Source organism: Lactuca serriola, chromosome 8, assembly GCF_051521515.1.
Source record: "Lactuca serriola cultivar US96UC23 chromosome 8, Lser_US96UC23_V15, whole genome shotgun sequence".
NCBI lineage: Eukaryota > Viridiplantae > Streptophyta > Magnoliopsida > Asterales > Asteraceae > Lactuca > Lactuca serriola.
The window spans coordinates 4,434,361-4,448,772 of record NC_136415.1 but is presented as its reverse complement, the minus strand read 5'-3'; positions in this window follow the sequence as shown (position 1 = coordinate 4,448,772).

Genomic DNA, 14,412 nt, shown 5'->3' with positions numbered 1-14,412 from the left:
TTTCCTAACGGTCACGTTAAATGTAACAAAGACGTTATCGCCTTGGTTGAGACCCGGTCTTGGCTTCAGAGAGCCAAAGCTGAAGCGATAACTCATCTCTCGTCACAAGGGAAGAACATCCCATGTGATCTCCTTATTCACTCACAACCAGTGAGAAAGCAACAAATAGCCCAGGTGACGTCAGAACTGACGTCACCTGGCGGTTAGTTAGCGTGGATAACTCTCCCAGTAGGAGGAAGCCACGTTTCACGCTCACAAGGCACGGTCCCCACGATCCGTTAGTAACAGGTATAAAATGATCTCTTCCGTCTCAAGGGATAGATCCATCTTCTCTCTCACAGAACTTACCCTAAAATTATTTATCTCAGAAAACTAACTTGATCGTCGGAGTGACATCCCGGGAGAACACACGGTCGTCCTTTAACGGTTCTTTTGTGATTGTGTTCTCAGGCAAACACCCAAGTTAGATCCATCCTTCAGCATCCAAAATATCTGCAAACATGTCACAACATTTGGCGCCATCCGGACGTATCCTCAGAGTGATACAACCAATAGACGATGTAGGTTCCTTGCATAAGGGGGATCTAAGCCCAACAGTATCTGGGATGTTAGTAGAAGCTCTGTTCAGAACACACGAACCACTCCAGGTGTTGATGACACAGATCCCGCCAATTACGATAAGAACAACAGAACCAGGGCTCCAGAGCAATTTTCGGCAATTGTCATCAAATGTCTCATCACCTCAGATGGCGATATCACATCCCAATTTATTGTAGACGAATCTGTATAACGTGTAACGTCTGTGTTTCTGGGCTTGTCATTAATATGGATCTAATAGTCTAGGTTAACCTTTGTAACCCGTTTTGAAATAATAGAAGTGTATTATTTGAGTATTATGTGTTATGTGCTTAATTGTGTGTCTTAATTGAATTAAAAATAAAAATAAGCGTCAAAATAAAATGTTAGATAAAGCTGATATCTATGTATAATGGTGTAGTAGTTGAAATGAGGTTTCCGAATATAAAAAGAACGCTCAAATCTGACTTCGTATGAGCAAGTTATGATTTTCTAAAGTTTCGACTTAGCAGCATGCAGCCCGAATACTCGATTCGAGATCGAGTGATTGTTGGTTGAAACAATCTAAACGAGAATCGAAGATCTCGTTGATAGTAGTGCATTGGTGAAAAGACAGACGAAAACGGACGTCAGATGAAGAAGTTATGAATTTATAACGGAGTTTTCTTGTCCCGGCCTACTAAAAATAAATAATAAAAATAAAGTCAAAATTAGCCGACGGAGTCAAAACGAAAGTTGTAGAGCGTAGTCTCACCTACGCGTGGATATAAAGAACGTCGAAAATGGAGTTCGTATGAAGAAGATATGAATTTTCGAAGTTTATTAAATAATTAAAATTAAAATTTAATTATTAAATTCCGATATTATCCGAAGGAAGGGGGGGGAGTCATCGATCCGATCCGAAGTACGCCTAGTGTACCCCGATGCATGCACCGCCTCGGACTCGAGTGCTCCGATGACGCATGCAATGACGAACCGAGGCGTACGCCCTGCGTAAGGCAGTACGCCCAACATACTGCAAGGCCTCAGCCTCCTATAAAAGGGTTACGAGGGCAGCCGACTCCATTTGCCAAATTCTCTTCTCTTTCTCCCGTTTTGCATCGTTTTGCGTGCTAGAAGTATCCCGAATCCCCGATATCAATCCCAAGCCCCGAAGCAAGTTCCAAAGCCCCGAAGATCCCGAGAAGTGCAATTCCCGAGCCGAAGCTCTGCTCGCGAGAAGCCCGGTTTTTGTGAAGATCTTCCAGATCTACTGAAGAATACTACTTCTGCAAGTCGTTGTGCTGTCCGATCATCTTCTGATCATGTGAGTGTGTAGTTACTTTCTTCTAACGCATAATTATGAAGTATTTTATACGAAATACGTGTTATGTGTATAATTTTGTTGTTATGTGTGTGAATGTATAGTCACTTTCTTCTATCTCATAGATATGATTTATTCTCTATGAAATACGTGTTATGTGGGTGTGCCTCATCTGTTATGTGGAATATGTATTGAATGAGAATACTATACAGGTTTTAAACTATGTATAAAAATATATATTTTTATCTACTAATATGTAGGGTAGAACATGGGTAGATATTTGATATGTGATAAACAGATGAGAGGCCTCGATGTTGTTGTTGTTGATCTAGTTATTCAGCGGAGTATGGATAACGACCACAGACTCTTTCTAGACAGTCTTGTGGAACGCTAGCAGGTTCATAACTTGTAGGTGTTGTGAACGATGTGTTCACCGGTGTACTCTATCCCCCTCATGGTTACCTTTAGGATATCTATTGTTGAGGAAACCCCTTAGCAGTAATGTCTGTCCCGATGAAAATCCTAGATTAGGTCCCTTGAGATAGATGTTGTTTTAGGGACGTAAAGTGAGGATAACGGGAATGGGTAATCGGGATAGTGATTGGTTGGTGAGATTAAATATAATTTATTTATTGTGGGTTGAAAACCCTATATGCTCACTAGGCTCCCAAGCCTAACCCACTCAGTTTTATTCATATTACAGGTAGTGGAGCGAGGGCATAAGATGGTTGAATCATCAAGTTGTTTTGTTTACAAGTCTGTATATGTATATATTTGTTGAATGACTTGTAATGTTATCGTTTATGCTTTATGGTCTGTATCGGAACATGACATCCCGAGTTTTGATTATATAATGAGAATGCATCTCTTGATGAAATGCTTTGATAAATATTATTTTATCATATTTTGTTTTGGGAACAAATTCCGCAACTCTTTTAAATCAAAAAGATTTACTCTGAAATTATTTTAAAAAGCATAAATGAAATCGGTCTTTTCTGGCCGAGATTTTGGGGATGTCACATAACGGCACTGAAGTATTCACTATCTCTAACTCTCGTAAGAGAAACGCACTTCACTACGCAGAAAACGAGATTGAGGGACTCTCGAGAAACCTACTCAACATCAGTTTCTCGAGCAGTGATCCCAGACCATCAAACTGGGATCCACGAGACCTACTCCTTATATCATGATTTATTTATAACACGAAGGTCCATCGAATATACATTGACAATGGTAGTAAAACTTATCTTGTTCGAATACATACCAGCTTTTCAAGTTCCTGAAAACACATGCATTTTAAAAATACGTCAACATAAAGTTGGTGAGTCCACAGGTTTTGACTCCATAAAATAATACATTTTCACACATTCAAAAGTATAGTTTTGAAAGTATCATTTTGACTCTCCAACATTTAATATGTATATTAGGTATAATAGTATACTTATCAGTTAACTGTTATACCTAAACATTTTTTAATCTTAAGGTATAAGTAGGGGAAAACTTATACTTAACATTAATACTTGTATACAACAAGGTATAATGTTTCTAACAATTTGCTACCATGAGCCTATAACCGCTGCTATGACATAATACCTCTGATAAAACAATACACTCATGATTTATCATGAGAAACAAACACACTCATGATTTACCATGAGAAACAACACCGTACCCTTCATCGACGCCGGAATAATAACAAATAAAAGGATAGTTCATCACTTGCTTTTGGTTGACTGTAGCTAACAGTCACAAGTGGGGTGGTCAACCCGTATACTAATTATACACGACTTCCTCGCTCACACGGGATTAACGGTTACAGTTCAGAGGATTTCCGCTAACATCCCCAATCTTACTTGATGAATACAATTACTCATGTAGACTTTGACGGCTTCTTATAGCTCTAACAACAAAAGCATCTTCATGTCTAAAACCCTAAGTTACTAGACTATGCTTTTAAACATTACTCCTAACTTCATAATATTTAGGCAGTATAACAGCTATATCTTGAAGTAAAACCATATTTTATCTTGACCTAAAACCAATAATAACAACATATAACGTTTCTAGTTTTATCTTGACATAAAACTATCAATAACAATACCAGATTTTATCTTGACATAAAACTAACAATAACAACATATAACATATCTAGTTTTATCTTGACATAAAACTAACAATAACAACTTATAACATATCCAGTTTTATCTTGACATAAAACTAATAATAACAACATATAACATATCCAGTTTTATCTTGACATAAAACTAATAATAACAACATACTATATAACTTAACATTTAGAACTTTCGAATATAACTTTGGTATTATATCGCACACAACATATATATAGAATCCTAAGTATAACTCAAGATCTACATTAGTAAATTAACATACTGATAAGTTAATAATAGTTGTATGTATTCAACATGTTATATTTAGAACAATCATATCCCGGTTATCATAACTATATACTATCATATAGACATAATAATAACATATATATAATAACTAGCATGCGTTTTCCCCCGAAATATTAGAAAGTGGGGCCGTGAAACTCACCCTAGTAGCTTGATTTTATGTTATCTAAGCAATACAGTCAGCATGCGAGATCGTCGGGGCTCGGGATGCAAGATGGCTTCAGCAAGGGAGAGAGGAGATAAGGAAATGGTGTAAGGAATAGTTGAAGTCGGACCTGCTATTTATAGTAAGGATTTTGGACTCTCACGTCGTGAGTTTCATAAGGCTCACGTTGTGAGTCTTGCATGATCACCCCGTAGACTTGCCATTTGCGTCCCTAGCTTCGAAAGGTGGCCATGTGACTCCTCACATCGTGAAAAAACCCTTGTTCACGTTGTGAGTTTGGATCCTATCCCCTCGCAGCCTCGTCACACCTTCTAGATTCCAAAATGTGGCAAAATGACTCATCACGTCGTGAATAAACCCTTGTTCACGTCGTGAGTTTAATTAGATTAGGGTTTCTGAAAGCTGAATCTTCGGAAGGTCATAACGTTCACATACGAACTTAATTTTTGACGTTCTTTATATCCACGCGTAGGTATTTACAAGTACTACAACTCTCTTTTAGACTTAAATAGCTAATTCTAAGTCTATTTTAAATTCCTCTTATTATAGAGATTTATAGTGTTCGGTTTATCATAACTTCTTCATGCGAAGTCAGATTCAGACGTTCTCTATATTTTTGGAATCGTATGGACGTATACTTTGAGTTGTATCATGAAAAAAGTTCATATTTGTATTAGAATTTATCATGAAATACATAGTACATTTAGCACATTATATGATTAGCATAATCACTTGTGATTGTTATTGACTATTTTGGCCAGTGTTACATATTCTATGAGAATAAGATTCATACAGTATATACAAATGAAGTAAACCATCAAAATCACAAGATTAAAACTATAAATAAAAAAATATTTATTTCTTCAAAAACTGAAAAAACAAAATTCAACAGTATCTTCAAAAATTCTATAAGAACATCAAACACATGACAGTTTTTAAAAACTTAACTTAAAATTCTTAAAAAAAATTCAAACACCAACAACACTACCAACCCTAAAAGAAAAGATTTTAAATATGTTCATATTCTAGAAGAATGCATTTCATATGAACTTTACAAAACCACAAAGCTTTCTAACAGAATATCATCCTAACAGAATTCTAACAAAACCCGACAACATATTACCAAAAAAATAGTCTTTTTTCTCCTTTAAAACACATAACATAATAAACAATCACAAACCCTTTTTTGCAAAACATCTCTCGCATATCTGTTAAAATCCAAAATTTTTATCGGGTTTTAAATCCCTAATTTCATAAAACCCTAATAAAAAATACCCCTTTTTTAAACTATTTCGTTCTATTTTACTTAAACCAACTAAAAAACCACATGCAAATACTTCATTGGTAGAACATTCCAAAAGAATGTTGTGTATTGAAACGATTACCTTAAAAAAACTTATAAAAAAAGATTACCTATAGGCAGAGCGACGAAATCATCATCGTCTTCATCTAGATTCAACACTGTTTCTTGTGTGTTCTAAAATTTCGATTTGAAAGAAGTTGTCCTTGTACTCCTCATTGCACTGCAATTTCTTTTATTTCGAACGATCACAACGCAATTTCTGTGAATAATCTTCAAGAATCGATCACTTTATATAACATATACAACAGAATCTACCGCTTTTTGGGTTGAGTAGAGAAGATATAGTTTGCTTTTATGTTCCGATACAGAGGGTAGTGGAATCCGGGTGCATGCGATGTTATAGGGATTATGCGGGTAGTTTGCATCAATATATTCAGTTTCCTATTTTAATGGAGATGACAATGTACACTTATACCCTTATTCATCCGTTATCTTTAAATGAGGAGCCATTTTCATTTATTGTATATCAATTTAATATTAATCATTATCTTTTAGAAATTAAATAATTGATTGACCCACAATTATGCATACAATAACACAATAAATACTTTAAACAGAATAATCTAAGTCTCTCTCTCTCTCTCTCTATATATATATATATATATATATATATATATATATATATATATATATATATATATATATATATATAGGGTTAGGATCAAATGTGAATCATAATTATTGTGTGAATGTATGACCAATTTATAACCATTAGATTAAAAGAACGAATGAATATAATTTTAAGGTACATGTTATTAATATGGACTAGCGTTTACTGTGTAACTACAATTAATTAATTATATGAGTAAATATATCACTTTATTAAGAGAGAGAATGAAAAAATTACCTACATTTTAGGCAACTAAGTCAAATTAATTAATATAAATTAAAATTTAAAAATACAAATTAAGATTAGTTAAAAGTTTCCAAAATTCAATTTCTCTTATTATCATTCTCATTCTGGAAAAATAATTTTTTAATTCAATTTCCATTCTTTTCATGATCATTCTGGATTCTTTAGGAATATGGTATACTAAATTTTTCATATTTGAAATTATTTTGGTTGATTTTGTTGATTATTCTCCACTCTTTAAGAATACAAACTAATAGTTTTGAAAATAACTTTTGAGGTCGATTTTCTTGGAGATTGTTTTGAACATTCTCAAATGTCACAATTAAATTTTCATTCCTATCATTCTTATTCTTGGAGAATAAGACATGAATTACAAGTTTATAATCGATATTCTTTAAGCATAATATTAACAATCTTGAAAAAAAACATATTCTTGAAGAATAAGAAACTAATTACAAGTGCATAACTTACATTCTTGAATAATAATTTAACATTCTTGAAAGAAATATAACATGAAATAAATAAAGAAGGTAAATAACAAGTATAAAAATATGACATTCTTGTAAGAATGGACATAATTTACAACTCCAAATATGATATTCTCTTAAGAATGAATTTAAATTATGTTGGGTTTATGAAAATCTGGTGAGCATATGAAGAAAACACTTCATGATTAAAGAAAGGACCCCATTTTTTCCTCTACAATTATCCCTTGCTTGTGTGTTTAAAAAAATCAAAAACCTAGGCTTTAGAAAAGCCATGCTTTTTAATTGAGTCCATATACTTTGTTAATTGATGCTCCTCAATTATGTTAGAGTACCTAGACACCAAAAAAAAAACCATTAATTTTAAGGCTATATGAAATAAATGTTTAAAAAGGACAAGATGAAAATAAAAATCACCAAAACAGAGCTAATAATTTTTATCAAACACTTAAAATCATCCACCGCCAGAAATTAATTATATTAAAAAAAAGTTTAGATTATAATTTTATAGAAAAAGAAAACAATATTCAAAGCCGTTTACACGAAACAAGTCATAACACGAGCATAGTTACATGAAACACATAATGTTTCTGTAAGTGGAACAAAAAAGAAATGAGCATTGAGCATTTCTAAAATTCTGTGCAATAAAGATAGATTCATTCGAAACACGATCTTGATACACGAAACAATATACCACATAATCTACTAATAAAAATAGTATAATTAGAACACAATATATTTAAACTAGCTTCACTTCATAAAGTTGATGATCAACAAAGAAATTCACCATCCAAATAGTTTAACCCAATGAATTGAATTGTATATTAAATCAAATGTGTATACGAATGAATAAAGTGAGTGAGTAAAATCAATTTATTAATATTAAAGAATCAGCAGGTTATTTCCCATCGGCGATACAAACTTCCAACAATTTTAGTGCATTGAGTTAAATCAATTATTTGCACCCTCCTTATTTAATTGATACAACTAGAAGTAAAAAAAAACAATTGATCCAAAGGAAAAAAACAATCGGTGTTTGAAATTAATTTTGTGAAATACATAACCGATCGATATCAAGGAAAAAACAATTAGAGATTGAAGTCGATTTTGTGAAATTAACGTACCATCTAGCAATGCCGTTCCCATTGGTGTTCCAAATCAACAGTGGAATCGGTACAAAATTGAAGACGTTGGCACTAAAGTGGTGATTTTGAACCATGCACATGATAATGTAAAGCACTGATGATGAATTAAAATGAATAGTGCTTAGAAGACGATAAATATATAAAATCTGTAACTGGTCCATGATTTAACGAAAAATATGTATAAATATAGAATTAATATTTTTTTTTTGTTATCAAAATAAGTGATTGGTCCAAAATTGGTTATACATTCACACAATAATTAGAGTTTATATATTAACCTAACTTTATATATATATATATATATATATATATATATATATATATATATATATGCCAAAACACTTCAACCATATTCATTTGAAACCCCAATAATCTTTCAAATGCCTTTTAATAATGATTGTAATAATTTCAACATATGTTATTTAATTGATTGATTAATAAAAATATCAATGTTTTGAGACCCCTAACTCTTTAACTTATGTTATTTAATTGACTAGTTAACTAAAATGTTTTGGCTATATAAGGTTAATATTTTTATGTTTGATTACTCATATGTGCTTCTTTTCTCTTTTCATCTTTGTTATAAATATAATTTTAATAGTACAAATAAAACACAAATTAAGCTAGTAAAAGTTGATGTAAATCAATATGGAGGGAATGGTTGACATTTGAATTTCATGACTTGAACATTTGGTTGAATAATCATCAGAATCTCAATGTGAAATACTTGCGTTCAATATCTAACTTGGCTATAACAAATTATAATCATAAGTTACCTTAACTCTTTTTAATTATTAAAATGGATAAATTAGCTCATTAAGTCACAAAATTATTGAAGCATGCAATATGTGAAAATCAATTAGCATTAGGTTTTAAGAGTTACCAAATCCAAAAGGTAATAAAAAATGTTTCCATACCCATTATGTAGACAATATTTTATTGATTTATATGAAATGAAAACGAACACTTAAACCAATTGTTGTTTATTAGTTTGAAGATCCATTACTTAATTAAGAAATTAACCAACAAGATTAATATTCATAGATCTAAACTCATGATTAAAGATGTATAAATATGAATGAACTTTTTCTAGTAAATATATTCATAGGCATTCAAACCCAAGTTCATGACATTCTTCAAAATAACCAAATATTCAAGTAACTACATCCAAGTCAACCAAGATTAGATTGGCCTAACATGGATAAACTCAAATAAAAGGAAAAGTGTTTAGAAATACCAAGCATTCAAAGACCAAAATGAGATGAAATTGATGTTCATCAAGCCTTCAAGAGAGCTTCAAACTCCAGAGAAAATGCCCTTCAAAGATCTGGTCGAAAGTCCAAAAGACCCTTACTAAACTTCTCCAAATAACAACTAAAACAAAAATCCGGAAAATGCCCCTGTCGGGAGTCCACGCGAGCCGCATGGCTCAAATGTAAAAATATTATGCGAGTCGCGTGATATGTTTGCATGTGATTTTGGGCTTTTCAGCAATTGGGCTCCAACACTTGTGTTTTGGTCCAACTCTTTCCCATCTGATTGTAAGCCTATGATTCTTTTAAATTGCTTCAAATTCACCCCAATTTATTTCTTTTTAATCATTCAAAGCTCATATACTTGTTTGTTTGATCATTCAAATGTGTAAAACCCAAATGTTGCTTCCTTTAAGTCCAAGACCCATAAGACAAATTTTCATAAATCAAGTAGCCCATATTTTCTTCAAGTCTCCATTCACCAACTAGCCTATTTTGTACCATCTTCAAAAGTCACAAAGCCTAATGTTCTTCAATCTTTAAGTCTATTTGATTTCTGCATTCCCCCATCATTCTCGCTTCGCATAGTCTTTGAAATATCTGAAATTAAACACAAAGATCAGAAGGTTTCTTGATACAGATAAAAATAAATAATACAAAAATATACATAATGATTAGCTAAAAATGAAATATAATATGTTAAAATAAACTATAAAAAGGTAACTAAAATACATCTATCATGATTTCATTTTTAATTTCGATATTTAATATTTGAAAGTTTATATATAAAACCTTTCATGTTTTGTTGTAATATAAATAATAAAATAATAAAATCTACTAGCAAGGGCGGACGCAGAATTTTACAGTAGGGGTTGCATGGGAGAGTTAGGGGTTGCACGGTAGTAAAAAAAATAAAATTTTCGAAAAAATTTTCACTGCGGCCGGAAAAGTTAGGGGGTTGTCGATGCCACCGTGGACCATCCCTAGGTCCGCCCCTGTCTACTAGGTCAATATTATTTTTTGATAGCTAATTCAAACAATTTTTTTAACTTAACAATATTCCTTAAAGAGTATTTCAAATATATTGATGTTATAAAAAAATTGATACTAATATTTATTTAAATAAAATTAAAAACAAAGGTTTGGATTATATTAAATAATATCAAAATAAAATTTAGATAGTCTTTATGGGAAGTGGTACTTCCACGGCTGTTTTTGATTGATCCACGATTTTTAAAGTAAATTGACGATTTTACCCCTCATTTATATTTAGGATGAAATTAATATTATTCCAAGACTTCTTGTCTTTGTATCTCAATGACTGTTTCTTCCTTATCTCATCCCACCCAAATGGAAAATCTCCAGGGAATCTCCTCTCTCAATAATCAGTCATGGGGTTTAAAGAAGAAGGATCACTCCATCGCTTCACGAAGCTGTGACAACCGCTATTCACAACCTGTTGTTATTCTTGCAGATGCAGCCGTCGGCAATTTTAGTGTCGAATATTACAGATTCTTGGTTTATTTGTCGTCTCCGTTCCAAGTCTCATCCCCACCGTTTGCTATTCCTCTGAAAACACAGATTACGTTTCCCAATTACCCACTCTACCGAGAACTCTCTATTGTGCATCTCCATTTTCATTTATTTCAAAGGTGAGAACCAGATAAAAGAGTTTCTTTGGTGCCCAATTCTGTTTCAGTTTTCCATCTCCAAAATGTAGAGCGAGATACACTTTGGTCGTCAAAGGAAATAAGAAGACTGGAATTGCCAATTCAGTATCCAAATTTCAGTATCTCGTTTCCATTAGTTTTCCATCTCAAAAAGAAGAAAAATGAAAGCTTTAACAGTTGGGTCGCCGGAGAGAAGAATTAAAAGTTGAGGTCGCCGGAGGAAAGAATAAACTTAAAAAATTAACGGTTGAAGTTGCATGAAAGAAGAAGCGATGGCAGCAATTAAGAAGTCTTGAAACCCTTCAATCTTACTTGATTTAAAATGAATTATCTGTAAATATATTAACATTATTACATTAATCAGTATATTTGCCAGTTATGAATATTCCCACCATTTTGTGGAAAGCATTTCATTCTCTCACTAGATTATAACCCGTGGAAGTCACAATACACAAAGTAAAATAACATACAAACTATAAAATAATAGCCATTTATTGATTTGCAAAAAAATCCTTTCTTGATGTTATGGGCGTGTCGGGTTCGTGTCGTGTCGAAACACTAAACAGGATGAAAGTGAACGACCCTAACCCGACCCATTTAATTAACGTGTCGTGTCGTGGTAACCCGTTTATTTTCGTGTCGGGTTTCGGGTTAGGCTATACCTTGAAATATGTCGTGTCATGTGAGGTTAAAAGAAATAGCATGTTGAAAGAGTAGGAGTTAGGTAGGCCAAAAGGAAAAACTAATAGTTTGAAGGTAGAATAGATGAAGTCATAGCAAGTTCAGATGACAAAACTAAAAGAGTGGGAGTTGAGTGACAAGGTCATGTGGATGTGAGAGTGGTGAAAGAGACTGGGTAGTTTGGGAGAGAATGAAAAAACTAAAATGAAGTCTTGATCTAGACAACTAAGTCATTTCAACATTAAAAACAATTCAATTCGAAGGTTTTCTTTTGCTTATGGTTTTGGTATTGTATCTTCTAGATTATTTAAATAATTCAAAAAACGTGCATATAAATAAACGGGTCATTTTCAAGTCATATTCGAATTGAAAGTCTCAACACTAACCTTACCCATTTAATTTTCGTGTCGTGTCGTGTCAACCTGTTTATTTAAACGGGTTGAAATATCTTACCCAAACCCGTTTATTTCGTGTAGTGTCAATTTTTGCCACCTCTATTCATCATAAGCATTGTAGTTTTTTTTTTTTTAAACGACATTGTAATATGTATTATAACATTGCACTTTCAGACGATTTGAAATAGTAAATAAATGCATAAAGTATAATATATATAAAAAATATTTTGACAAAAAGAGGATTACATTTTAACACTTTTGAAATTTCAACATTCATTAACTATTATTTAGTTATTTTATAAAGTGTTACAAATTACAGCGTGGTTAAGAAGAATTAAACAAAAACAACAAAATCTGCTTACGTGGGGAAATCATTATGTTGTTTTTTTATTAAATGTTACAATTTATAACAATGTGTCTGTGTAATCAAAAGGTTTCATTTTTTTATGATAATCATGAAATAAAATAATTTTTTTGATTAATTTTTGGAACTTTTTTTAGAATTATTTTTTTAAAAAGGTACCTGACGTTTAAGAATAGTTACTTGAATGGTCCCTCTTAGTGATTTTTTTTATTAACAAAACATAGAAACAACAATTAGTTAATAAGTTATTTAATTATACATTATTGACTTACTATGTTTATCTTGCATAGCTATACCAATAAAAAAAGGATTTAATTTGTTGATTAGTAGGGATTGCAATATTATCGATTTCAATTGCTCAATTATAAGGATATTAACTGAGAATTTTTATACAGATTAAATGGAAGTACGAAAATGAAGGAACATATGGGAAAAAAACATATGTGCAATGGACAACTTATGTTCTTGATTTAATGAGATTGTAAATGAGTTTGGATTTTTTGCATATCATGTTCCTGATTTACTGTAACGTGAGTTTAAATGACCAAAAGGTCATTTTTAGTATTTCAGTTTGTAGTATTCTTGGCATATTCTTGGCGGGGGAAAATGTTGGGAGGTAGCTGAGGAATTGACATGACACACAAATGATATTTTTATTAGTATACATCTTGTACATCAATTTCCGGACCTTTTTGCAATTTTGGGTTACATAATTAGTTTGAAAGTATATTGCTATAATTGATGGGAATGTTCAGCGACCATCTGATTATTTGGGTTACATGATTAGTCTGATATCTGTTGTAACAGAACTTACCATCCAAATGAAACCATCATGGGATTTGTATCGATAGAAATCCTTTCTAGATTAAAAATGAAATTATTATTAATAAAAGATATAATTCAACTTAAACAGAAAGATAATAATACGGTAGTCACATGCAACTGAAAAGTAGAAAAATTAAAAAGAAAGAAGAGAATAATGAAGTGGAAATTGATATTCATGAGAAAAAGTAGCAAAATTGAAAGGAAAGTTGATGGATTGATTGAACTTACACTAATTGAATCATCAACTTTAGGTCTTGAAAGAATAGTCTTCTCCCCCGTAAAAGCTATTTTGTGCACATTCTTATGACATGCTTGAAAGAATTAGATATTCATCTACAAGAGGATAATAGAAAAAATGTAGTTTGAAATTTCATAGTTGCTTGCCACGGGGAACAACCATTTCAAGAATCTCAATGAAACTGCACTTGAATCAATGTTAGAATCAAAAGGACTCTTAAGAAGCTTCACTTCTTCTTCAAGCTCATGTTCACGGACCTAACTGTGCAATTCATTGAGCTAAGTGAGCACTAAAGAATGATTTGATAACTTCAAATAAAGTTACAGACTGACAACTCTTTCTCAAGAAGAGTAGGAGGACCAAGTTGTCATTTGTTATCACCTTTACTATTTCACAACTCCTCGTTTCCTTGTGAACCTGGTCCAAGGCACATAAATTTAGTCACACAGCTTGATCATCAACCTGTTAAAGTTAGATTGGGTGTGTAAAAATATACATTGATTGCCATGTTTACAATAACCTTTAATGAAATAATGGCACATATTTGTGGGATTCCCTCCCTTCTACCTCTTACAGTAAAATCTCCATCGGCGGAATAACAATCTCCATATAACTTGTGATTTCTCGATTAAAATTTTGAAACGTTCGCTTAAACCTATAATTGATCATAATTTAGAC